A 27,567-nucleotide genomic window follows, 5' to 3' on the forward strand; every position below is an offset into this window, starting at 1 on the left:
TGTGTGCCGACCGAGTAAGGCCGCATGATTTAAACTCGTATTGACAGACTGTTAGTTCGTCCATCTGCTGCCAATTGTGTTTTGTCCTTCGTTCTTTATTTGTCTGTAAGAAGAACAATACGTTAAGAGATTCGTTAATAAAATTTGACTCATGAAGAGATACGGATCCTGTTTTGCTATATATCACGCAGGTTCAGTTCACCACAAGGAACTTTCGACACAGCACATAGACTTTGAGGAACATTTAAAATTTCATTTCACTCTATTTATTTCTTCATTTCTTTTTTATTGCTGTAAAAGTGAGAAGATTACGAATCACCCTTTCTCGAAAAAAAGTGTTGTGTTAATTCGGTTCTGGAGTAAGGACCTAGTTCTCGCAGGCTTCCCTCCTATTAGAGCTGTCCGTGAAGTTGCCAGCAATTTAGGGGTCGCACTCAGAACGAACATTTTATCGATGGGAAAGGGCGGTCAAAAGCAGCGAAGCTGTTTGAGAAAGGATATTACAAAGTTGAACACCGTTGATTACAATTACAACACGATCTTAAATTTTCACTTAAATGAAACATTAGTGTTGTGCCTAATGTCAGCACTGTTGTGGGTTTTTAGATTTTCTTCTGGATGTGGCTGTGTGGATACTACAAGACACACAAATTATCACATCATTTTTTTTTTACAATTTGAACAGGATTCAATACTTAACTTGAAACAATCCATTTCTACACGACTGTCTATGTATATCTGTCACTGTCACTGAACACCAACGTATCACTTGCTGCCGTACAGAATAATAGTATCCTTTCTCGGTGTACAGTTGACAATAAACTTTGCTACATACTTCTGTCTAATACAATCTTCGCACTGCTAGTCTGTAGTGAGGCGATGCTGTCGTCTTCGGCGATGACTGCACTGGCGGCTGACACCCAGACCTCCAGATGTCAGACAGTAAGATCAGTAGCAAACGTTATATATTGTCAGATTATCAAACAAAACTCCTATTTAGTTTGCGCCATATGGTGTCGGCCAGGATAAAGTGCGTAAACGGTAAGTAATAAGTAACACTTGACGTACGGAACACAAGAAGATCTTAACAGTGAGCGTCCATCGTGTATAGCCCCCGTGGGGAGGTGAATAGAGCATTAGCTTGGCGTACCAAGGGTCCTGGTTTCGAGCTCTGGTTGTACCACTTTATGCTGTGTAGTACACGTGAAACTGTTATATGGGTCAACATGTTACTGACTTGAAAAATGGCTGTTCCTGTTTTATAGAAATGTTCTACTGGCAGTCCGCTTTCACTTCGTTAATTTGAAAGTAGTAAACCTATACATTTTCAGTCTGACAGAATAAACATAAACAAATCGAACATAAGAATAAAGAAAGATTAACATGGTAGGTACGGAAGTATTAATAGCAATAGTAGTAACAATAATCACAAAAATATTAATATTTATTATTATTATTATTACTGTTAATACTACTGAAAGTGTGATGCCATTGTTTGTTAATTCCTCTATTCCGACTGTTTACTTTTACTCTGCGAAACTACAGATGTGCTCTGCAGGTTTGCTACTTTCAAATAAACGATTCGATAGCGGACGCAATATTTGCTACAAAATTAGAACAGTCATTTTAAATGTCAGGATCATAATGTCCCATGTAAGAGCGTCATACGAACTACAGTATAAAAACTTTTATAACCAGGACTCGAACTCCGGACCTTTAGTACAAGAAACCAACGCTCTGCTGATTTCCTCAAGGGAGCTCTACGCGAGAGACTCTTACAATTACGCTTTTGGTGTGCTCCGTAGGTGAAGTGTTCTCCAGGACGACAGGACATTGTTAGTCTGTCGATATACAACGTCTGGTACTGATCTGCTTGTCTGGCATCTGGAGCTTTGGGAGTGGCATTCCGCTCTGGCGTAAGTCAGTTCTCAACAGCGGCGGCGTGAGGGAACTCTTGAGGGCGTCTCTGCGCCGACATATGTACGATGTAAACACTGAACAATTGGGGCGAAAGACTACATACCAGTCTTACATCCTTTTTAATCCGTCCACTCTAATTATTCCCTCGTGACTCTTGTACATATTGTATACCGCCTTTCTCTCCCTATAGCTTATCCTAATTTTTCTCAGAGTTTCGAACATCTTGCATCATTTTACATAGTCGAAAGTTTTTTCTAGCTTGACAGATCCCATGAACGTGTCTTGATTTTTCTGTAGTCTTCCATTACCAATTGTAACGTCAGAATTCCTCTCTGGTGCCTTTATTTTTCCTAAAGCCAAACTGATCGTAATACACTTATTAGCCTGTAATTAGTGTGTTCTCTCCTGTTCCATTTCTAATACATTGCGATAATCTATGATATCTTCCATTCTTCGATTCTGAATGGTGAAATGCCGTTCAATTCGTATGTTACGGAACAAAAGAAAAATGCAGTACTAGCAACAGATATTGCTGTAGATCCATTTGAAAAAATTGAAGTTGATGCCTTAGGTCTGCAATTATCGCTACGGAAAGATATTATCCGTCTTTTAGTGACGACATTTTTTTGTAACGGCATTTTTTACAATTTATTTGTGCGAAAAAAGAATTACGATATCTTTAACGGTTTTGAAAATACCTGCGATGAGCAGGTCAAGGTAGAGTGTATGTGGCTAGTGCAGTCATAGATACCAAAACACGTACGAAGTAAGGGGAAGGCTTTTGCGCGTAGGATAACACGGCCATTGTCCAGAGTGTTAGACCACGTCACTATGAAACTCTAAAACATCCATAAAACTAACGAAAGCGAAAGGCTGTTGCCGACGACGATTACTTGTGAGGAAGACTAGAGCTGGAAGCGCTGGCTACGATCGGAGGTGAGGCCGGAACAGGCGCCGATGGCAGCGGAACGCCAGCCGCGGAAGAAACAGACGAGGCCGCAGTGCAGCCGATAGAGCCGTCGATAGGCGAGAGGGGACGCCGCCGCTTGCCGTGTGGTCTCTGCCGCCGCCGCCGCCGCCGCCGCTGCCGGGTCAATCATCGCGACCAATGGCGCGGCGCGACGCCGCCGACGGCCAGAGCGGGAGTGCGCCTATCTGCGCGCGCATCTGCCCCCGCGGCGCCACCCCGCCAGCCGCCAGGGCCCCTATCACGTGCGACACACGTCGTTACTTAACGCAAGGGCATCTTCACTCACCGCTAGGGTTGTAAAAGTACCGTAGGCTACCGTAAATAAGCGTAGACTACCGTGCAGCTTTGGCCAGTTAAGATCGTTCCCGCGTTACCTGTACGTTGGGTGTGTTGCATACCTATCAGGCGTTACTTGAAAACGATCGCTTTCTTTATGTATGCGATCAGTGACTTACTAGCTCCCCCTAAAAACCGGAAGCAGTGAACCAAATAGAAACTGAGTGAGGATATAAAAAGAGCTGGGTTACCTGCAGAACTCTATTGTACTACATAGTTATTCTCCTGTTTGTTACTTAAGAATGGACTATTTATAGCAAAGAAAGGGTGTAAGACAGAGACATAGTCTTTCGTCCATACTGTTCAGTCTACACATCGAAGAAGCAATGAGGGAAATGAAAGAAAGGTTCATCAGTGGAATTAAATTTCAAGGTGAAAGTGAAAGTGCAGTGAAAGTGAAGAAGAACGACATGATCTGCTGAATGTAGTGAACAGCCTAATGAGTAAGGGATATGGATGGGGAGCTCGTAAATCGGAAAAAGACGAAAGTAATGACGAGTAACAAAAACAAGAACAGTGAGAAACTTAACATTAGAATTGACAGTCACGACGTATATGAATGTAAGGAATTCTGTTACCTAGGCAGCAAAATAATCGCTGGTGGACGGAACAAGGAAGTCATCAAAAGCAGCTAGCACTGCAAAAATGGTATTTCTGGCCAAGAGAAGTCTGCCAGTATCAAATATAGCAGTTAATTTGAGGAAGAAATTTTTGACAGTGTACGTTTGGAGCACAGCATTGGATGGTAGCGAAACGTGGACTGTGGAAAGACTGGAACAGAAGAGAAGGAAGCATTTGAAATGTGGTGCTATAGACGAATGTTGAAAATTAGGTGCACTGATAAGCTCATAAGGTAAAGAATGAAGAATAGGAGAGGAAAGGAATATATGCAAAATACTGACAAGAATTCAAGGATTAACTTCTTTGGTACTAGAGCGAGCTGTAGAGGGTAAAATCTGTAGAGGAACAAGAGATTGTTGAAGTAGTCAGAAGACTGATAATTAAAAGAAAAAAAAATGTGGGTGTCAGACTAATGAATGTACTCAATAATCGGTCTTAAGTGTGATTTGTAAGCAATTTCTTTCGCGGATGAATTTCATTCCGTACAGTTTTTACCACTGAATCTCGGCCATGTGCCCGATTTTGCTACAATTACTTTAATATGGTCATTCGTCGTTAGGTCGCCTCGGGCGGCTGCTACTGGGTATTCTATGGTTGTTATTATTTTCAGTGATTTATCGTCAATAGAGTATTCGTACAGTAATGGATCGTTTCGCCTGTTTGTTCGCAATAACTTAAATTTGTTATGTTCAGAATCAGCTCCCAGTCTCTGTATATATCCTCTGCATGTCTTCGTACATTTCGCTAGAGTTCTACTGATCCAGTCGTTCTATAGTAAATTGTATCGTGTGTGAACATCGTCAAGGAGCTTCCAACATAATTAACTACATCATTGATATAGCAAACAGTCACGTTCCTATGATATTCCCTTGCGGCACTGCTGAAATTACATTTCTCCATTGTATCGAATACAGTCACATCTGTGGTTCTAAACCCACCAAGTTCGTACGTTTTCACTTAACAACAGTGCGGAATTACACTGACGGAAAAAATAGCAACACCCGAAAATAATTAATGTAGTGCAATGAAATTTTGGGAATACACTTTAAGTCATTAACACTGCAAAATCACAGCTTAATGCAAGCGCGAGATAAGCAATTGCAAATGTGAAATGCTGGTACATTAACAAACGGCTTAAATGCCATACTGTTGAATGCAAGCATGCAATCGTGAATGCGTTGTGTTGTTTGCACAGGTGCTGGATGTCAGTCTGGGATGGAGTTCCATACCTGTTGCACTTGGTCTGTCAATACAGGAATTGTTAACGCTGGTTGTGAATGACGCTGGAATTGTCGTCCGATGATGTGTCACATGTGCTCGATTGGAGACAGATCTGGTGATGTCGGCGAGCGTTATACCGTTGGAAAGCACCCCCACTGATTCTATTCGTCAGTGGCAGCACAGCAGGTCGAATCACGAGACTGACGTACACTTTTGCAGGCAGGGTGCGTGAGATAACCACGTGAGTACTCCTGCTATCACACGAAATTGCACTCCAGAACATAACTCCATGTGCAGGTCCAGGCATCTAACACACCAGACAAGATGGTTGCAGGCCCTCTACTACCCACCTTTTAATCAACATGTGGTATCACTGTCATTGAAGCAGGACCAGCATTCGTTAGGAAACAACAGACGTCCGGCCTGCCATCGAATGAGATCTCTCTTGACACCACTGACGTCGCAAATGGCGGTGGTTTGAGGTCAGTGAAGTGTACGCTGCAAGGGGCCTGGCTCGGAGCTGTCCTTGAAGTAATCGACTTATAACAGTTCTTTGTGTCACTATGGTGCCAACTGCTGTTCATCTTGCTGCTACAGATACGTTACGAGGCGCCAGAACCACACGCCGAATACGATGGTGTTCCCTCTCGGTAGTGCCACGTGGCCGTCCGGAGCCCTGTCTTCTTGCGACCGTACATTCTCGTGAACAGCGCTGCCAGCAGTAATGTACAATAACTGCATTGCTGCCAGGTGTTTGTGCAGTATCGCAGAAGGAACATCCAGCTTCTCGTAGCCCTATTACACGACTTCGTTCAAACTTAGTGAGATGTTGATAATGATTCAAATGTTCAAATGTGTGTGAATTCTTAATGGACCAAACTGCTTATGTCATCGGACCCTGGACTTACACACTACTTAAACTAACTTATGCTAAGAACGACACACACACCCATTAGCCGGCTGGAGTGGCCGTGCGTTTCTAGGCGCTACAGTCTGGAACCGCGAGGCCGCTACGGTCGCAGGTTCGAATCCTGCCTCGGGCATGGATGTGTGTGATGTCCTTAGGTTAGTTAGGTTTAAGTAGTTCTAAGTTCTAGGGGACTGATGACCACAGAAGTTGAGTCCCATAATGCTCAGAGCCATTTGAACCATTTGACACACCCATTCCTGGGGGTGGACTCGAACCTCCAGCGGGAGGGGCTGATAATGGTCTCTTTGTCGCATTAAAGCCATTCTTGACTAACATCAATTTATCACGTCGAATCTCTTGCCATACGATCATTTCCATTTCAAGCTTAACTATCGCCCATGGCCGCTATAGCATGTATTTATAACAAAACAGATTTGCATCCTCATAATGGCTATACTAGCGCCACTCTTATACGACTGGCGCCAAATTTGAACATCTTTCAGATGTAGAAACACGCATACAAATTTTCGTATAAGTCGCACAACTCCTTCAGTCAGTCAAGTGATTGTTTGGGACCCTCATCATCGAACATGAAGAGAGAGAGCAAATGTGGAGCCATACCTAACCGTACTGAATTTCCAGAGATATGATCATGAAACTTAATGGATTCCGCTCCGAGATAGCGATGTTCTTTCCGCGAAACTGTTTGAGTTACTATTCCGTAATAAGAAAGTAGTTTCGCTGTTTGCAGCTGCACCTAAGTTTTCGTATCATAGAATAGCTGTGGAAGTGCCACCTCAAATGAACGTCTTTAAAAGCATACAAACGACTTAATAAACAATTTAATGCATCTACACTCCTGGAAATGGAAAAAAGAACACATTGACACCGGTGTGTCAGACCCACCATACTTGCTCCGGACACTGCGAGAGGGCTGTACAAGCAATGATCACACGCACGGCACAGCGGACAGACCAGGAACCGCGGTGTTGGCCGTCGAATGGCGCTAGCTGCGCAGCATTTGTGCACCGCCGCCGTCAGTGTCAGCCAGTTTGCCGTGGCATACGGAGCTCCATCGCAGTCTTTAACACTGGTAGCATGCCGCGACAGCGTGGACGTGAACCGTATGTGCAGTTGACGGACTTTGAGCGAGGGCGTATAGTGGGCATGCGGGAGGCCGGGTGGACGTACCGCCGAATTGCTCAACACGTGGGGCGTGAGGCCTCCACAGTACATCGATGTTGTCGCCAGTGGTCGGCGGAAGGTGCACGTGCCCGTCGACCTGGGACCGGACCGCAGCGACGCACGGATGCACGCCAAGACCGTAGGATCCTACGCAGTGCCGTAGGGGACCGCACCGCCACTTCCCAGCAAATTAGGGACGCTGTTGCTCCTGGGGTATCGGCGAGGACCATTCGCAACCGTCTCCATGAAGCTGGGCTACGGTCCCGCACACCGTTAGGCCGTCTTCCGCTCACGCCCCAACATCGTGCAGCCCGCCTCCAGTGGTGTCGCGACAGGCGTGAATGGAGGGACGAATGGAGACGTGTCGTCTTCAGCGATGAGAGTCGCTTCTGCCTTGGTGCCAATGATGGTCGTATGCGTGTTTGGCGCCGTGCAGGTGAGCGCCACAATCAGGACTGCATACGACCGAGGCACACAGGGCCAACACCCGGCATCATGGTGTGGGGAGCGATCTCCTACACTGGCCGTACACCACTGGTGATCGTCGAGGGGACACTGAATAGTGCACGGTACATCCAAACCGTCATCGAACCCATCGTTCTACCATTCCTAGACCGGCAAGGGAACTTGTTGTTCCAACAGGACAATGCACGTCCGCATGTATCCCGTGCCACCCAACGTGCTCTAGAAGGTGTAAGTCAACTACCCTGGCCAGCAAGATCTCCGGATCTGTCCCCCATTGAGCATGTTTGGGACTGGATGAAGCGTCGTCTCACGCGGTCTGCACGTCCAGCACGAACGCTGGTCCAACTGAGGCGCCAGGTGGAAATGGCATGGCAAGCCGTTCCACAGGACTACATCCAGCATCTCTACGATCGTCTCCATGGGAGAATAGCAGCCTGCATTGCTGCGAAAGGTGGATATACACTGTACTAGTGCCGACATTGTGCATGCTCTGTTGCCTGTGTCTATGTGCCTGTGGTTCTGTCAGTGTGATCATGTGATGTATCTGACCCCAGGAATGTGTCAATAAAGTTTCCCCTTCCTGGGACAATGAATTCACGGTGTTCTTATTTCAATTTCCAGGAGTGTATTTATTTTGAAGTGTGTGCTACACAAAGAGTCATTGCAAAGTTAATCCACTGTGAGCAGTGAATCACCCTTTCGTAAAATATAACAGACATTTAACGAAACCCAATGTATACAGAACTACTGCCCGTGGATAATATTCAGAGACCTTATATTACCATGTAAAACCAGTCCGAAGTATTTTACTTACGGTCACTTTGCTTAGTACACATATCTACCGAAACAGTTTTCGGTAAAAAACTGACAAGCCGCAATAATTTTTGCGGTATCACAAACTCCATTTAATTAATGTAAAGTCATTCTCCAAAATAATATCCAGATTGGTTGGTTCACTGCTGCCAATGGTCGTTCGCGCAAGGCTCGTAACAATATGCGATGAAGTCTTTACAGATCATTGCTGTTTTGTTTCTTTATTGTAAGAATTTCAAATTCTGAAAGTGGCAGAGGTCTAATACAGGGAACGAAGAGTCGAGGGAAACGAAAGAGAAGCAGTGGCAGAGTAAGAAGTGAGACAGGGTTGCCTATCCCCGATGTTATTCAATCTGTATATTGAACAAGTAGTAAAGGAAAGCAAAGAAAAATTTGGAGTAGGAATTTAAATCCAGGAAGAAGAAATAAAAACCTTGAGGTTTTCCGTTGACATTGTAATTCTGTCAGAGATAGCAAAGGACTTGGAAGAAAAGTTGAATGGAATGGACAGTGTCTAGGCTATCAGATGAACATCAACAAAATCAAAACGAGTATAATGGAATGTAGTCGAATTAAATTAGGCGATGCTGAGGGAATTAGATTAGAAAATGAGGAAAAGTAGAAGGTTATTTCTGCTATTTGGGCAGCAAAATAACTAAGGTTGGTCGAAGACTGGCGATGGCAAGGAAAGGGTTTCTGAAGAAGAGAAGTTTGTTAACATCGTGTATAGACTTAAGTGTCAGGAAGTCTTTCCTGAAAGTATTTGTATAGAGTGCAGCCATGTATGGATGCGAAACATGGAGATTAAATAGTTTAGACAAGAAGAGAACAGAAGCTTTAGAAATGTGGTGCTACATAAGAATGCTGAAGATTAAGTGGGTAGATCACGTAACTAATGAGGAGGTACTGAATAGAATTGCGGAGAAGAGGACTTTGTGCCACAACTTGATGGAATAAGGGCTCTATTGGTAGGACACGTTCTGAGGTATCAAGGGATCACCAATTTAGTACTGGAGGGAAGCGTGGAGGGTAAAAATCGTTCCACCAGGATGTAGGTTGCAGTAATTACTCGGAGATGAAGCGGCTTGCACAGGATAGAGTAGCATGGAGAGCCGCATCAAACCAGTCTTTGGACTGAAGGCCACAACAACAATAACAACAGCATTGTATGAAATATGAAATTTCCTAGTGTATTTCCTTGGAAAGATCGAAATATATATATATAGTGTCTGAACGATATACAGAACAGTACACACTTGAAATAATGCGAATACAAATTCAGACACTGATGTTTCATCTCGTAGAACCTTTGTTAGTACAAACGCAATGATAAATAGATAAATTACCAAAATGGGGACGTCGGTGATTGTGAAAAATCGATTCGGCTTAACAATCCAAAACACACCTCATGTTTCACTCTTCCAATACCGTTCCCCTATTTCACAACTGCAAGAACTCTCTTTCACATATTGGTGATTCTTACTCATGGATGAAGAACGGCTTCACCAAGACTGTGGGCTGTTTCCAGACTAACACACTCTGTAGGCATCCGGAAGTCGTAAATTTGGTTGCTTCTCTAGCCAAGTAATTATGTTTACCATTACTGTATGCAAGGCTTATTTTCCCTTCGGCGATATCTTTTTCTTTTCTTTCTTTGTAGTCTCGTTTTATTTATTACATTTGCTTCGTTGTGGCAGGGGAACTGATTTCATAATTTGGTCTGAGTCCACAGATTTTAGTTGCTTGAACTGTAGATTTCAACATCGGTAGGACGTAAAACTCTAATTTTTTTCCAAACATTTGGAGGACTGTGTGGTAGTAGTGGACTACACTTGCCGACTGCACTGTGGCCATTTTCAAGAATGACAAATCTCATGTTGAAACTTCCTGGCATATTAAAACTGTGTGCCCGACCGAGACTCGAACTCGAGTCTCGGTCGGGCACACAGTTTTAATCTGCCAGGAAGTTTCATATCAGCGCACACTCCGCTGCAGAGTGAAAATCTCATTCTGGAAATCTCATGTTCATACAGCGAGGGAGGAAAAGGAGCTGTTGAATGAAAAGAAAATTTGTGAAATCGATTATACTTCGTGACTCACTGTACAACTGAAAACCATTCCGTACGGATACGCATGTTTTTATCCTCTTGGGTAGAAACAGTAGGAGAAATGTACAGTACTTAGCACAGCGTGTCCACATTTTTCATTGGAAGAGGTTTGTTGCCTTGAGCAAATTTTCCTTACTGTGCGTCTAGTAAGTGTCCCTAACGGTTAACTTTGAGATTTAATAAGTAACAGATGGAAAAGATGTGTGTTAATTGCAGTCTCTGATGGGCCGAATCCTATCGGTAGCCTCTGCCACATAGTGCCCGATAAGATTTTTATCTTTCTTTATTACAGTGAGAAACTTAAAAATTTTTAGTGTTTATGTGCTTCTCCTTTTGGCACACTTTTCAGTCATTCGTACGTTGTCTCTTTCTTTCGAAGTTTGTTTGTTAATGGAAAAGTGTGCATATTCGCAGACGCGCGCGCGCTCGTGTGTGTGTGTGTGTGTGTGTGTGTGTGTGTGTGTGTGTGTGTGTACCAAGTGAAGCGTGTAGATGGACGAACATTAGTTTTTGAACTGATTAGCTATTAATTATGTTACCTATCACATATTGTAATGGCAACAAGAATACGCGGCACATTTTGAATGAGTTCCATTCATCATAAAATGTATTTCTTTTAGAACTATTAAATAAATGTTAGTATTCACTATGACCCTATATAGGAAAGTATTACAAAGAAGGTTGACATCATACCATATCAGTTTTTGATTAGTGTTGTCGTTTTTGTCACTTCACACTTTGTACCAAACCACACACCACAATTCTTTTCCTTCTTACTGTGAAATAGGTCTTACATCTATGATTTTAGACTGCAATTCTATAACTATAAATTTTTACTAAGGTCTAAAAGATTATTCTTTTAATCATGATTTTGAAGGTCAATGGTTCGCTTATACCAAATACCAAGTCTTTAGTATAAAGAGATTAAAATTGTACTGAAATTAGCTCTGTTTTTGATAGGACAACCATTATGGTAGGATGAAATTTGAGTTTTTAGATGTGACACTCACTGATTATTAATTATTTATAATAATGGAATAAGAGGCGAAAGACTAATTCGTAAACCGGGGCATAGAGCAAAGTTTCTTAATACTATTTGTTATTTTGCCTCTACAGCTGCGTCTCATGTTCCTTAGGTTCGAATAATACACTTCAAACGCACTCTGTTTGCAGACGATTCATCTGTAAAGCGACATTAAATGAAGGACTAACTGAACAAGCTGACAGAACCGCGCTGTGGAAGATGAGTGGCAGGAGACCAGTCAGTAAAGTTTGCAACTTTCAATTCCAAACATCACTTTTCAGATGAGTACCTACTGGAAAGGGTCCTTATGCGGCTTAGGGTTCAAAATGGCTCTGAGCGCTATGGGACTTAACATCTGAGGTCATGAGTCCCCTAGAACTTAGAACTACTTAAACCTAACTAACCTAAGGACAACACACACATCCATGCCCGAGGCAGGATCCAGGATTCGAACCTGCCGTAGAGGTCGCGCAGTTCCAGACTGAAGCGCCACACCGGCCGGCGACGTGGCTTAGGACTTACGAATTAGTTTAAGAGAAAAACGTACTTTGTACGCTCAATGAATTGAGGAACTTTTAGGAAACTTGTCTGTTTAATGTTATTATAAATTAACACATCATCATTATTATATGCTATCAGTAGCAGGACTCTAATTAATCACTTAGTTGTGACCAATGTCTCTTTCGGAACATTAAAACTGAATAATATTTTCTCGGTATCCAAGATGCGATAAACTGAATAAATTGCTTGAGATTTCAACAGCTCCTTGTGAGAACGCCAGCCGGCCGAAGTGGCCGTGCGGTTCTAGGCGCTGCAGTCTGGAACCGCGTGACCGCTACGGTCGCAGGTTCGAATCCTGCCTCGGACATGGATGCGTGTGATGTCCTTAGGTTAATTAGGTTTAACTAGTTCTAAGTTCTAGGGGACTAATGACCTCAGAAGTTGAGTCCCAAAGTGCTCAGAGCCATTTGAACCATTTTTTGAAAATGCCTTTTTCCTTACAAGGGGATAAGAGACAATTACTGTGGAAGAGGAGATATAGGGTGGCTAACATATGGGATCAAATGGAGATTCAAGAAAAGCACTGAAATCTTGTGCTGAGTGGGTAAAGTCGTCTTGCGTTAGCTCCGTAATACTTGCTGAGTCTACGTGTATTCCCTGGAACACTGAAATACACCTGTTTATTAAGGTCTGAATAAGCAAGTCACCTCAATTTACAAACCATTCCCCCTTCTTTCGGTGTTCTTAGAAATTTCTGAAAAGAGTATTGAGCCACCTTCTACATCTATTCAAAAACAGTTCACTTAAGCGCCGGTAAAGACTTCCCTGCAGCTTCTCTCTCGGAATCAGATCTGGTAGCAGATTTGCTACTTTCCGAAGACCTTCGATTGTATAGAACATGAAATATACTATGAGAAGTAAAATACGGCGTTAATGGCATCTGCCTTGCATGAATGGGATCAAATCTCAACAACATGAAACAAGCAGTCACACTAACAAATGATGTCACAGGAGAAGAACTAAGTACGGAGAATGAGCACAGTAAAGATTCGGTATTTCACACGCTCCTGTTCTTGATTTACATAGATGATTCATCAGAGAAATTGGACGACCCTTCGAAAACTGTTATGATTGCGAATGATACAAGAATAATGATAAAGAGCTTACCACATCCATATAAGACACAACCAGGTGAATAACTGGATAGTTCTCATGTGCTTTATAGGATATGGTTTAAATCTTAATCTTAGAAAAACTTGTATTATGCTTTTGCAGACAGATAAAAATGAGATGCAGGTGTCAGAAGGGGACCTCAAGAGAGACACACTAAGTGAAACTCCGGGTGAAAAATTAAGCAACCAAATAATAATAATATATACCATCACTACATCTGTAAATTAAACAAAAAGCTCAAATCTGTCTGCTTTTCACCTCTCTTGCTGCTAACAGGATAGCTTCTAAGGTAAAAACGTATTTATTGTAAGAAGCCTGCAATACGAATATTATGTGAAGTAAATAACCAAACATCTAGCAGAATCCTCTTATGGGAACTTGGGATACCTACATGCCAGGATAGTTGCCCCTTAGTACTATTTGTCGCCAACAGTAAGACTGAATTTGCAATGAACAGCGAAAACAACGTCCGTTACATTAGTACTAAAGCTAATTTCCTATGAACTTGTGAAGCTGTCACAGCAGACAGGGGAATGTTCGAACTATCGTCTACCACAGTACCACAGAATGTACACAGGGACACACAGTGGTGTTACATGTGATTTACAGCCCCCCCCCCCACCCCCACTTCTCGTAAATGAATTGTAGCTCAGATTGCTTACTTCACGTCTTCCCACAGCTGTGTCCCATTTAGTTTCTTCTCCGTCGGTCGCGAGCTCTGACTCTTGTGCCATAAATAGTGTCTAACAATGTGAGAAGTTGGTAGGTTTCATGCTAAGCATAATAAGAATCGCAAAATGTTAGGATATCAGCTAATTTTCTTTTTATTTTATTAATCGCAAAATTAGTGAAACGATTTCTAGAGGTATTCCTTCGTTAATATTCATAACAAGATTCCCGGCTACTAATCATTAGTTTCCGAGACCCACAAAAGTCACAAAAATCTTCACATGATCTACATCTAAATCCATACTCCGCAATCCACCTGACGGTGTGTGGCGGAGGGTACCCTGAGTACCTCTATCGGTTCTCCCTTCCAGTCTCGTTTTGTTCGTGGAAAGAAGGATTGTCGGTATGCCTCTGTGTGGGCTCTAATCTCTCTGATTTTATCCTCATGGTCTCTTCGCGAGATATACGTAGGAGGGAGCAATATACTGCTTGACTCTTCGGTGAAGGTATGTTCTCGAAACTTTAACAAAAGCCCGTACCGAGCTACTGAGCGTCTCTCCTGCAGAGTCTTCCACTGGAGTTTATCTATCATCTCCGTAACGCTTTCACGATTACTAAATGATCCTATAACGAAGCGCGCTGCTCTCCGCTGGATCTTCTCTATCTCTTCTATCAACCCTATCTGGTACGGATCCCACACTGCTGAGCAGTATTCAAGCAGTGGGCGAACAAGCGTACTGTAACCTACTTCCCTTGTTTTCCGATTGCATTTCCTTAGGTTTCTTCCAATGAATCTCAGTCTGGCATCTGTTTTACCGACGATCAATTTTATATGATCATTCCATTTTAATCACTCCTAATGCGTACTCCCAGATAATTTATGGAATTAACTGCTTCCAGTTGCTGACCTGCTATTTTGTAGCTAAATGATAAGGAATCTATCTTTCTATGTATTCGCAGCACATTACACTTGTCTACATTGAGATTGAATTGCCATTCCCTGCACCATCCTCCTGCATTTCAGTACAATTTTCCATTGTTACAACCTCTCGATACACCACAGCATCATCTGCAAAAATCCTCAGTGAACTTCCGATGTCATCCACAAGGTCATTTATGTATATTGTGAATAGCAACGGTCCTATGACACTCCCCTGCGGCACACATGAAATCACTCTTACTTCGGAAGACTTCTCTCCATTGAGAATGACATGCTGCGTTCTGTTATCTAGGAACTCTTCAATCCAGTCACACAATTGGCCTGATAGTCCATATGCCCTTACTTTGTTCATTAAACGACTGTGGGGAACTGTATCGAACGCCTTGCGGAAGTCAAGAAACACGGCATCTACCTGTGAACCCGTGTCTATGGCCCTCTGAGTCTCGTGGACGAATAGCGCGAGCTGGGTTTCACACGACCGTCTTTTTCGAAACCCATGCTGATTCCTACAGAGTAGATTTCTAGTCTCCAGAAAACTCATTATACTCGAACATAATACGTGTTCCAAAATTCTACAACTGATCGAAGTTAGAGATATAGGTCTATAGTTCTGCACATCTGTTCGACGTCCCTTCTTGAAAACGGGGATGACCTGTGCCCTTTTCCAATCCTTAGGAACGCTACGCTCTTCTAGAGACCTACGGTACACCGCTGTAAGAAGGGGGGCAAGTTCCTTCGCGTACTCTGTGTAAAATCGAACTGGTATCCCATCAGGTCCAGCGGCCTTTCCTCTTTTGCGCGATTTTAATTGTTTCTCTATCCCTCTGTCGTCTATTTCGATATCTACCATTTTGTCATCTGTGCGACAATCTAGAGAAGGAACTACAGTGCAGTCTTCCTCTGTGAAACAGCTTTGGAAAAAGACATTTAGTATTTCGGCCTTTAGTCTGTCATCCTCTGTTTCAGTACCATTTTGGTCACAGAGTGTCTGGACATTTTGTTTCGATCCACCTACCGCTTTGACATAAGACCAAAATTTCTTAGGATTTTCTGCCAAGTCAGTACATAGAACTTTACTTTGGAATTCATTGAAGGCTCTCGCATAGCCCTAATCACACTACATTTCCCTTCGCGTAATTTTTGTTTGTCTGCAAGGCTTTGGCTATGTTTATGTTTGCTGTGAAGTTCCCTTTGCTTCCGCAGCAGTTTTCTAACTCGGTTGTTGTACCACGGTGGCTCTTTTCCATCTCTTACGATCTTGCTTGGCACATACTCATCTAACGCATATTGTACGATAGTTTAGAACTTTGTCCACTGATCCTCAACACTATCTGTACTTGAGACAAAACTTTTGTGTTGAGCCGTCAGGTACTCTGTAGTCTGTTTTTTGTCACTTTTGCTAAACAGAAAAATCTTCCTACCTTTTTTAATATTTCTATTTACGGCTGAAATCATCGATGCAGTAACCGCTTTATGTTCGCTGATTCCCTGTTCTGCGTTAACTGTTTCAAATAGTTCGGGTCTGTTTGTCACCAGAAGGTCTAATACGTTATCGCCACGAGTCGGTTCTCTGTTTAACTGCTCAAGGTAGTTTTCAGATAAAGCACTTAAAAAAATTTGACTGGATTCTTTGTCCCTGCCACCCGTTATGAACGTTTGAGTCTCCCAGTCTATATCCAGCAAATTAAAATCTCCACCCAGAACTATAACAAATGGTTCAAATGGCTCTGAGCACTATGGGACTTAACATCTTAGGTCATCAGTACCCTAGAACTTAGAACTAGTTAAACCGAGCTAACCTAAGGACATCACACACATCGATGCCCGAGGCAGGATTCGAACCTGCGACCGTAGCAGTCACGCGGTTCCGGACTGCGCGCCTAGAACCGCGAGACCATCGCGGCCGGCAGAACTATAACATGGTGGGGAAATCTACTCGAAATATTTTCAAAATTATCCTTCAGGTGCTCTCGCGGTAGCGTTCTCGCTTCCGGAGCGCGGGGTCCCGGGTTCGATTCCCGGCGGGGTCAGGGATTTTTCCTGCCTCGAGATGACTGGGTGTTGTTGTGTCGTCTTCATCATCATCATTCATCCCCATTACGGTCGGAGGAAGGCAACGGTAAACCACCTCCATTAGGACCTTGCCTAGTAAGGCGGTGCGGGTCTCCCGCATCGTTCCCCTACGCTCTGTAAAGAAGCATGGGACTTCATTTTCCATTCCTTTGAAAGGGCGCGGCCAACTTCCTTCGCCGTCCTTCCCTAATCCGATGAGACTGATGACCTCTCTGTTTGGTCTCTTCCCCCCAAAACAATCCAATCCTTTACAAGAACAAAGTATTAAAAGAAAAGTCTAAAGAAGGCAGAAATCACAGTATATAAAACTGGTGGTGGTACTCCACCCAGTCAAGAGGCTATGCCGCCCAGTGTATTTCAGTGTCAAAATGACAAGCATTTACCACAAGTAAACTTTTTTCGTCTTTTTGCACCCATACACATTCGTGCGACCATGTACCACATTGCTGGCAGTTTGCCCGGAGCAGCAGCCTGTAGTACTTTTTAACTACTTGTTTCATATATTCCTCGGGCCATGAAGCACTTGGGTTTTTCCTTTGGTATGTATGGAACAGCTCAAGATAAACTAAGAACATGTTTCGCAGTAAAACACCAATTAAACCAATAATTTGAGTGGGCGAAAATAGCCCTACGTGTAAGGGGAGAAATGTCCCACTATGCAGACATTTCGAAAGACGCGGGAAATCAGACGTCTGTGGAAAAAGTCAGCAATATTTGTTGACACACACACACACACACACACACACACAGAGAGAGAGAGAGAGAGAGAGAGAGAGAGAGAGAGAGAGGGATAGAGAGAGAGCAACCTGTGTTCTTATACAAGTAACGATAAAAGTTTGAAATTTCACATTATTGTTCATGGGACACCTTAATTTATTAGGTCGTCTTCTCTAACTATGGCAATAACCCTTCAAAATTCTCTTACCTCTAGAGTCAGTTCTTCTATCACATCAATAATGAACAGAAAGCACTCTTACTACAATCACATGCGACGACACCTAAAGATACTGGTACACACTGACGGCCAAACGATCTCGACTCCTTGAGGAACTAGGGCACCGTTCCAACATTTCTTATTTGAGGCGGATTATCCGCTTGAGCGGAACAGCCCCACTATACACCAAGGGTGTTGCAGGGTAGCTTGTGCTGAGGAACAATTGTTAAGTGAAAAATTCGATACGTTACGCCGTTTTCGAGTTAAGTAGCGTTGAAGGTAGCCACTTATGTCGTTGTGCGCAGAAATTCAAGCAGTCTGCCAGGAATGGTATTGTCAAGCGTATTCCTGGTTTGGTTTCCTCAAACAGAACAAGCGAATGGCACAAAGATTGGACGTGGACGGTGACAAAGATCGTACTTGCTACTGCCAAACGGCTTCCCGTCTTTGTTTTTCTTTTTGTTCAGTTTCAGGTAACCAGACGAAAAACAAGTTCCGCAACACCGTCTCTGTCAGGGTGCTGGGATTTGCGCATGCTACGACCTGATTGGCTAACTTCAATGCTAGTTATATCCTAAACGGCGCAAAGTAATGATTTTTTTTCTTAACAATTATTCCTCGGCACAACCTACCCTGGAACACCCTTGGAGGCTCTTCATACTGTTTCTGACCACGCTATATATCGATGTAATGACAGATCAAACATTAAAATCGCTTTTTGTCGAATTTCATAAGTATTAACTTTAAATGCGAACATTTTGGGTGAGGCTATACCTTGACTGTCATTGCCATTAAGTGAAATAACAAGTTTACTGTTACCAGTTACTGTTTATTTATCTCCATGGGGTCTTTCAACGGTTTAAACCTCCATCATCTGGTGGATTTACATTTTTTAGCATGACACGTTTGTGTGTGTGTTTTATGTTATCATTTTTTGGAGGAGCTTGTAGCATTGTCTCCAGTGGTCACAGGTTCCGTTCATTACCGTAACACAAGTATAGAGGGTGTATCATAATTAATGGCGTAAACGCATACAGTTGAAAGTGCACGATACTAGAAGCAAAAAAGTCTCAGTAAACATAGGGTCGAAAATGCATACCTTAAGATCTACGAGCAATTTTTCATCTTCGATACTGTGAAACAAATCTCTTCTACTGCATACTCTTTGCTTTCCATATTTTGGGAAGTGGCAGTATGGGCCAAAACAAGAAAAAAAGTCTAGTAAACATGTTCTCTAAAATCCATACGTTAAGAGCTACGTTGAAACACAACTCTTCTAATGAACAAATGCTCATAACATTTAAGGTATGCGTTTTAGAGCACATGTATACTGGATTTCTTTCTTGTTTTGGTCCATACTGCCACTTCCCAAAATATGGAAAGCAAAGAGCTTGCTGTAGAAGAGATCTGCTTCGCAGTATCGAAGATGAAAAATTGCTCGTAGCTCTTAATGTATGAATTTTCGATACTATGTTTACTGAGACTTTTTTGCTTCTAGTATCGTGTACTTTCAACTGTAGACGTTTATGCGATTAATTAGAATGCACCCCGTACTGTCATATTTTGTAAACAAATATCACAGTATGCATGTGATGTGTTACGGCACTGGAAGGAACCTGGGACCACTGGAGAGCCGGACGGTATGGCCGAGCGGTTCTATGCGCTTCAGTCTGGAACCGCACGACCGCTACGGTCGCAGGTTCGAATCCTGCTTCAGGCATGGATGTGTGTGATGTCCTTAGGTTAGTTAGGTTTAAGTAGTTCTAAGTTGTAGGGGACTGATGACCTCAGATGTTAAGTCCCATAGTGCTCAGAGCCATTTGAACCATTTGAGCCACTGGAGACAGCGCCACAAGTTCCTTCAAAAATCGTTACGCAACACACACACGCGTGTCATGCTACAAATGTAAATCCACCTGATGATGGGGGTTTAAAGCTTTGAAACGCATCGTAGAGATAAATAAACTGACTGGTAACAGTGAACTTGTTGTTTCATTTAATGTTCATAACTATTGACTTACCTGGTTATTTGCCCTGATCCTTCATATTTTACAAACTGTAAATGTTTATACTCGGCGCTACGTGTTTCATACACTCATAACTAATAGCTTCACGTGTTTTACTGAGAAAAACAACCTCCCAAAGTTAAGCCGGCATCGGAAGGCGTGAAGTGCGGTTAGTCGAGCTACGCATACTTGAAATATCCCCTTGGCAATAAGCTGTTTTGTAAGTGTCTAGTCGCAACACTCGTTTGCTCAGAACACGGGAGCACAGGAGCACGTGGTGGCGGCTACCTGTTGCGCTGGCTGGCTGCCCGGTGGGAACACAGGGAGGCCCGTGCAGCGTGTCCGGCGAGCCGAGTAACGCGTCAGGGCGGCCGGTGTCCGGCTGTCGCGTAACGCGAGACGTGAGGTGTGGCGGCGGCGGCCGCCGTCGCGGGGGCGGCGGAGGCGGAGGGGGCGGCTGGGCTCTGCCGCGCCGGTGCCAAATTTGGGCGTCCTGGGACCGGCCTGTCGGCGCGCGCTGAAACCTCAGCGGCTCTGCGCACCAGGGCGAACATGCCGACGTCAGGGCATCCACATTGCGGTGGGCAGGGCAGTAGCCGAGTTTAGGCTACGGATCTGCTACTGACTGTTGATTGAACTGAACTGAACTAAATGCGAGCGCCGTGAACCATGGTTCCCGAGATCTACGATTTATTAACGTGCTGCGTACAGTGGTGACCCAAAGCAGTAAGAACACTGTTAACCGCGATAACGGTAGATTCCTGGGGGCTTGGCGAGGTTAGCCTATGCAATAACCGTTCACCGACGACAGCTGGCAGCACTAGCAGAAAAATATATATGAGGCGTGTCAGGAGAATGCAAAAAACTTTACGTCGATTTATCAGACGTTCCGAAGAGCGTGATCGTTCGCTTTCTGGCGAAGAGTAGAAGCATTTCCGAAACGGCTACATCTGTAAACTGTTCGCATGCCGCCGTGGTTAAAATACACTGTGCGTGGCAATAGGGCGCTATGCAAAACCGGCTCCGAGACAGCTATGGAACGTCACGTGCCCTTCCGCATGCGTGTTCTCAGTAAACGATTGTTCGCGTGTACACTGAAACTGATGAAAAGCATAGAAGTTGCAAAATGCGCGCCAATGATACAGCCAACAGTGCAGCATAACAAATTTGGACACTACATCACAAGGCGCTACGTCGTAAATACAGGCTATGTCATTTTACTATGCCCTAATATGGAGAATGTAGGTGTGTAAAGGCATGGCTAATGAATTCCAAAATGTTTCAAATGCTTTCGGTAAAAGTGTAAAAAAGTAATTATGCAATAATATAATGCGCTGCTAAAATGTATTTAGACATTACAAGGAAATAAAAGAAAAATTCGAAGTAGGTATTAAAGTCCATGGAGAAGAAATAAAAACGTTGAGGTTCGCCGATGACATTGTAATTCTGTCAGAGACAGCAAAGGACTTGGAAGAGCAGTTGAACGGAATGGGCAGTGTCTTGAAAGGAGGATATAAGATGAACATCAACAAAAGCAAAACGAGGATAATGGAATGTAGTCGAATTAAGTCGGGTGATGCTGAGGGAATTAGATTAGGAAATGAGACACTTAAAGTAGTAAAGGAGTTTTGCTATTCGGGGAGCAAAATAACTGATGATGGTCGAAGTAGAGAGGATATAAAATGTAGACTGGCAATGGCAAGGAAAGCGTTTCTGAAGAAGAGAAATTTGTTAACATCGGGTATAGATTTAAGTGTGAGGAAGTCGTTTCTGAAAGTATTTGTATGAAGTGTAGCCATGTATGGAAGTGAAACATGGACGATAAATAGTTTGGACAAGAAGATAATAGAAGCTTTCGAAATGTGGTACTACAGAAGAATGCTGAAAATTAGATGGGTAGATCACATAACTAATGAGGAGGTACTGAATAGAATTGGGGAGAAGAGGAGTTTGTGGCACAACTTGACAAGAAGAAGGGACCGGTTTGTAGGACATGTTCTGAGGCATCAAGGGATCACAAATTTAGCATTGGAGGGCAGCTTGGAGGGTAAAAATCGTTGAGGGAGACCAAGAGATGAATACACTAAGCATATTCAGAAGGATGTAGGCTGAAGGAGGTACTGGGAGATGAAGAAGCTTGCACAGGATAGAGTAGCATGGAGAGCTGCTTCAAACCAGTCTCAGGACTGAAGACAACAACAACAACGGCTTTTTAGGTTTTTATGTTGGTAACGCCACGTAGTGCTCTGTATGAAAATCGCTGACTGCGCTGTGTGCAGTCTGTGGCTGGTTGGACTCATTGTTGGAATATTCGCTTGTGTAGTGTTGGGCTGTTGGATGTGAACAGCGCATAGCGTTGGGCAGTTGGAGGTGAGTCGCCAGCAGTGGTTGATGTGGGGAGAGAGATGCCAGAATTTTGAGAGGTATATATATATATATATATATATATATATATATATATATATATATATATAATGACTTTTGAACACTATTAAGATAAATACATTGTTTGTTCTCCATCGTGCTGCTGATCCCGGCGGAGGTTCGAGGCCTCCCTCGGGCATGGATGTGTGTATTTGTCCTTAGGATAATTTAGGTTAAGTGTTGTGTCTGTCTCGGAGCCGATTTTCCATAGCGCCCTATTGCCACGCACAGTATATTTTAACCACGGCGGCATACGAACAGTTTAGAGATTTATCCGTTTCGGAAATGCTTCTACTCTTAGCCCGAAAGCGAACGATCACGCTCTTTTCAACTGATAACCTTTGCAGTTAAGTCCAGTAAGATTTCACACACATTTGAACATTTGTTCTCCATCAAAATCTTTCATTTGCTAACTATGCCTATCAGTAGTTATACTGCCTTCAGTAGTTAGAATCTTTTATTTAGTTGGCAGCATTGGCGCTCGCTGTATTGTAGTAGTTCGAGTAACGAAGATTTTTGTGAGGTAAGTGATTCATTATTGTTAGTCAGGGCCATTCTTTTGTAGGGATTATTGGAAGTCAGATTGCGTCGCGTTAAAAATATTGTGTGTCAGTTTAGTGATGATCAGAATAAGTAAAGAGAGAACTGTCTGAGTACGTTCAGTTTTGCTCAGGTGTTTGAAAATCAAATGACATAAGAGTTTTTCCATCTCTGTCATTCTTTACATACAAAGGGGACGTTTCAAATGTAGAGGATAAAATTAATTTACAAAAATAAAACGGGTGGGAGTGCAGTTGATCCTCGTACGTTGTCACATATAACACTTGCAATACCATAGAAAACATAGGAAGCTCCGATAGAACTTATTACATAGCATTTTAAATGCGAACATTTTTAGGTTAGGCTTTACCGTGACTGTTACTGACATTAAATGAAACAACAAGTTCACTGTTACCAGTCACCGTTTTATTTATTTCCACGACGCGTTTCGAAGGTTTAAACCTCCATCATCGAGTGGATTTACATTAGTAAGTATTACATTTGTGTGTGTGTTGTGTTACGATTTTTGGAGGAACTTGTGGCACTGCCTAGTGGACAAACGAGACACTATTTCAGAATATGGTTTAGGATTACTTTTGACGAAAAATTAAACTGATATCTAATGGTAAACATTAAATAAGTAAACTACAGTACCTTCAGTGGTCACAGGTTCCTTTTGCTGTCGTAACACGTCACATATATACTGCCACATTTGTAAACAAATATGGCGTCTGGAATCAGCTGGGTGCAAGGTTCCTATAGCAGAAGAGAAGACATAATCGCAAAGTACAAAGAATATACATCGTAACAACATTATTACAGAATAATTGCTTTAAGCATTTGGCGGTGTTTGTTTTGAGGTGTCAAATATATGTGTGTGTACTTCAGGTGGTATATAAATCCAATTCTGACAAGTTAAAACAGCAAACATTCGTACTCGTTTATACAATCAGGTGAAATGTTAAAATGGCTTAAACTTCATACTTGTTGATAACAATTAGGTGGAATGTTATAGACTTTAATTACAATGGTCATATTGGCTACAACAGTAAAATCATACATACATTACACTCTTTGATTGGGATTAATAAACAGATGTGAAGTGAGGGGCTGGAGGCAGAAGGAGAGGTAGAGAGAGAGAAAAGGTGTGTGTGTGTGTGTGTGTGTGTGTGTGTGTGTGTGTGTGTGTGTGTGTGTCAGTGAAAGGGAGAGGGAGAGGGGGAGAGAGAGAGAGAGAGAGCGGGAGAAAAGAGTGATTATATGAGAGCAAACATTTACATGGCAAGGAGTCTTAAGATTGCATGTTGCATATATTAGCTGCCTAAAGGTTGGTGAAATATGTCGCTTAAGAGATTCTAAAAATAAATGAAATTAAGATGAAAATGAAAAATGGTAGCCCATATGATACTTCCATGTTAGAAAATAAAAGGGTCGTAAGCAAAAAAAAAAAATGGTTCAAATGCCCTGCGCGCTATGGGACTTAACATCTGTGGTCATCAGTCCCCTAGAACTTAGAACTACATAAACCTAACTAACCTAAGGACATCAAACACATCCATGCCCGAGGAACGATGCGAACCTGCGACCGTAGCAGTCGCGCGGTTCCGGACTGAGCGCCTTAACCGCGAGACCACCGCAGCCGGCGGTCGTAAGCACCATACGTACTATGAAATCAGGACATACCTACTTCTCTACAAAACGTTAGGGCAGTGAACGAGCATCAGATTGGAAAGGTAACGCAGCCTCGTGATAAGTTACCTTCTGTCATTTGCACAAAAAAATAGAGCGGAAAGTATCTAAAAGTCTGATCATTAAGTAAGTCGTCAGGACTATTTTTAATGTAGCTGTAAATTTCTGTTTCTTCGAGAATGTTCAAGATTCTACTTTTAGGCACTGTATGCAGTATTGTAAGGGATGAATCTATGTTGCTTTCCACATATTTGTTTTCGCTTAAATTTTTACTGAATGTATGGTTCAAATGGCTCTGAGCACTATGGGACTTAACATCGGAGGTCATCAGTCCCCTAGAACTTAGAACTACTGAAACCTAACTAACCTAAGAACATCACACACATCCATGCCCGAGGCGGGATTCGAACCTGCGACCGTAGCAGTCGCGCGGTTCCGGACTGAAGCGCGTAGAACCGCCCGGCGACCACGGCCGGCTTTACTGAATGTAGAGCTAGTGCTTTCAGTTGTGTTATATGTTATTTAAACCAGTCGCTGAACGCCCGCCCAGTTTGTTCAATATAACATTTTGTGCGTGTGCCACATTATATTCTATATCCCCCTGATGTTGCAAACTGGTTGGTTGTACTAGTGCTGAACGCCCATGCGTCATCACAGGACGTAGAGTTTGAGGGTTGACCGCTCGCTAAAGCAGGATAGGCTACTTACTATCTTTGGCTGAGCTAACGACCGAGTGCAGTGTTGGCGCACGCACAAGTGCTTCGGAGCACCCCGTTCAGCAGACATTGTCGAACATAGATCTCCACAGCAAACAGCCTCTGCGCACTCCCATATTGACCTAACGACATCGTCAGTTAAGATAGCAGTGGGCACCAGGCCGTAGAGGTTTTACCGTGGGTCAGTGGAAACGTGTCGCCTGGTCGGATGAATCACATTTATTATTACACGAGTTCGACGGTAGCGTTCGCAAACGCCGCTATCAGGCGATCGGCTGCTCGAAATATGCACCTCGTGAGGGACACAGTCCAGCGAAGCCGTAATTATGCAGTGGGGAGCATATACTCTGCCATCAACGGCACCGGTGGTAGAATCGGAGGCACCATGACAACTGTGGATTACGTGGACATTAACTCAGATCACCTACATCGCTTCATGCTTTATATCTTCCCTGACGGCGAAGGCAACTTCCAGCAGAATAACTGCCCATGTTACAGGTTGAGAGTCGTGATACACTCGTTTGACGAGTAAGACAGTGAACTCACGTTGACGTCTTGGCAACCAAATTCGTCTGCTCTGATCTCGATGGGGACGCTATCGAGCAGCAGCTCCGTGGCCACAAACAAAATGCTTCAATGGCTCTGAGCGCTATGGGACTTAACATCGGAGGTCATCAGTCCCCTATAATTTAGAACTACTTAAACCTAACTAACCTAAGGACATCACACACATCCATACCCGAGGCAGGATTCGAACTTGCGACCGTAGCAGTCACGCGGTTCCGGAATGAAGCGCCTAGAACCACTCGGCCACCACGGCCAGCTGCCCACAAACCACCTACCCTCATTTTACGGTTTTTACGTGACCTGTATGTAAACATCTGATGCTAGACACCTATGGAAACCTACCATGAATCTTTATCATCCAGGATCGCTGCTTGACTGCATTCCGCAGGTATAACAACACGCTGTTAATCAGATGGTAATAAAGTTTTGGCTTATTAGTGTAGCTTTCGTGTTATACATGATTAATTCATTGACACAGGCATAACAAGGGTAACTGTCAGCAAGTTAAAGTCCGACTTTTGAGCCTGTAATGCCCTCCCTGCCGACATTTTGTGTTAAATTCTCAATGCTGCTTAGCCTGTTTAATAATTTATTGACATCGTCATGTCTTTAAAATGAAGTGGAAGGTATATGTATCAATAATTATTTTTTTGTTATACAGTTTAAAACAAGGATCAACACAGTTCATAGCTCCACACGATTCCATTTCCGTTGTTTGATTCCGGGCCCATACAGAGTCTTTACAAACACTTCATTTTCGTTCGTCAGTTGGAATAACGATAGTGACTCCATTTATCAGCCGAAAACGAGAAACTAGTATGTCTGTACCAAGAAGATAGGTCCTATGGAACTGTTGCTCGCCATATTCGAATCCAGATCACCTCAAGATTCCCTCTCCTGTATCTCTGCCTCCTTCCCATTTCAATGATCTTCAATCCATTCCCTCCTCCTAATCCTACTCCTCCTCCTCCTTTTTCTTCTACTACTATTACGTCTACCATTGCTGCAACTTCATCCTCTTGTCCTCCTACCGTGCCCCCCCCCCCCTTCCCTAGCCCACCCTCAGTTTTTCGATCGTCACAAAACTACGCCGCTACGGAAATGGTGCCCAGAGCAAGCGTTTCAGATGCTATAACCTAGTTACGCCACTGCTCACTGGATTATAAACCCATGAACACTGTTCTGATCATCGTGTCGCTTTGAGATGTATTGTTCTATCCTATTTTGACAAGTTAACAATGGGCTTTATAGATAATTCAGACTGGCGCCAAACATGGTCAGTGGGACTCAGACCTTATCATCATATTACGCACAGGCTGTGACGATAGCTTTAGAGAATGTGTTGCCTCGCCAGGGACGGCGACAGGACTGACATTAGTAAGTATCGGTTGTTTTGTTTCGATTTCCATCATATTGATAGTAACTGTTCGATAATTTCACAGCTTCATAAGAAATTTCGGAATATCCGTATCAATAGTATCGAACTGCTTCGAGAAAATAACTTTTTAGCAGCAGTTTAGCGAGAATGAAATTGTCTAAATGTCATGGAACCTCAAGTGCAGCTTCAGAAATTACTTACTATGTGCTGTCTACACTTCGGTGGATATGTCATGTGATAGCGATATGCACACATAGAGATGGCGGTAGTATCGCTTAAACAAGTTATGAAACAGCAGTGCAATGGTGGGGCTGTTATTTGTACTCAAGTGATTCGTATGAAAAGGTTTCTGACGTGATTATGGCCACTTAATGGGTATTAACA

Source organism: Schistocerca nitens, chromosome 4, assembly GCF_023898315.1.
Source record: "Schistocerca nitens isolate TAMUIC-IGC-003100 chromosome 4, iqSchNite1.1, whole genome shotgun sequence".
In the NCBI taxonomy this organism is placed as follows: Eukaryota; Metazoa; Arthropoda; class Insecta; order Orthoptera; family Acrididae; genus Schistocerca; species Schistocerca nitens.